This window comes from Mus pahari, chromosome 14 (assembly GCF_900095145.1).
Source record: "Mus pahari chromosome 14, PAHARI_EIJ_v1.1, whole genome shotgun sequence".
NCBI lineage: Eukaryota > Metazoa > Chordata > Mammalia > Rodentia > Muridae > Mus > Mus pahari.
Window position 1 is genome coordinate 21,761,108 of NC_034603.1, and position 275 is coordinate 21,761,382.

Consider the following 275-nt stretch of genomic DNA (forward strand, 5'->3'; position numbering starts at 1 on the left):
AGCCTGAGGGACATACGGGAGAGGCTAAGCCCACATGCTCCCTGTTTGTGATACGTTTGTTTCTTTCCCAACATCTACTTCCCTCTTACAAGTACCATGGACCCTGGATGCCCCAGCTGTGGGCTTCGGACAGGATAATGTCCACTTCCAGCTCAGGAAGAGCAAGTGGTATATCCCATAGGCTTAGCCACAGGTCCATAGTGAATGCATAAACCCCCATACTGAGTTGGGTTTTCCTTTATTTCATTGGTGTTATAGTAATTTTATAAGATAAG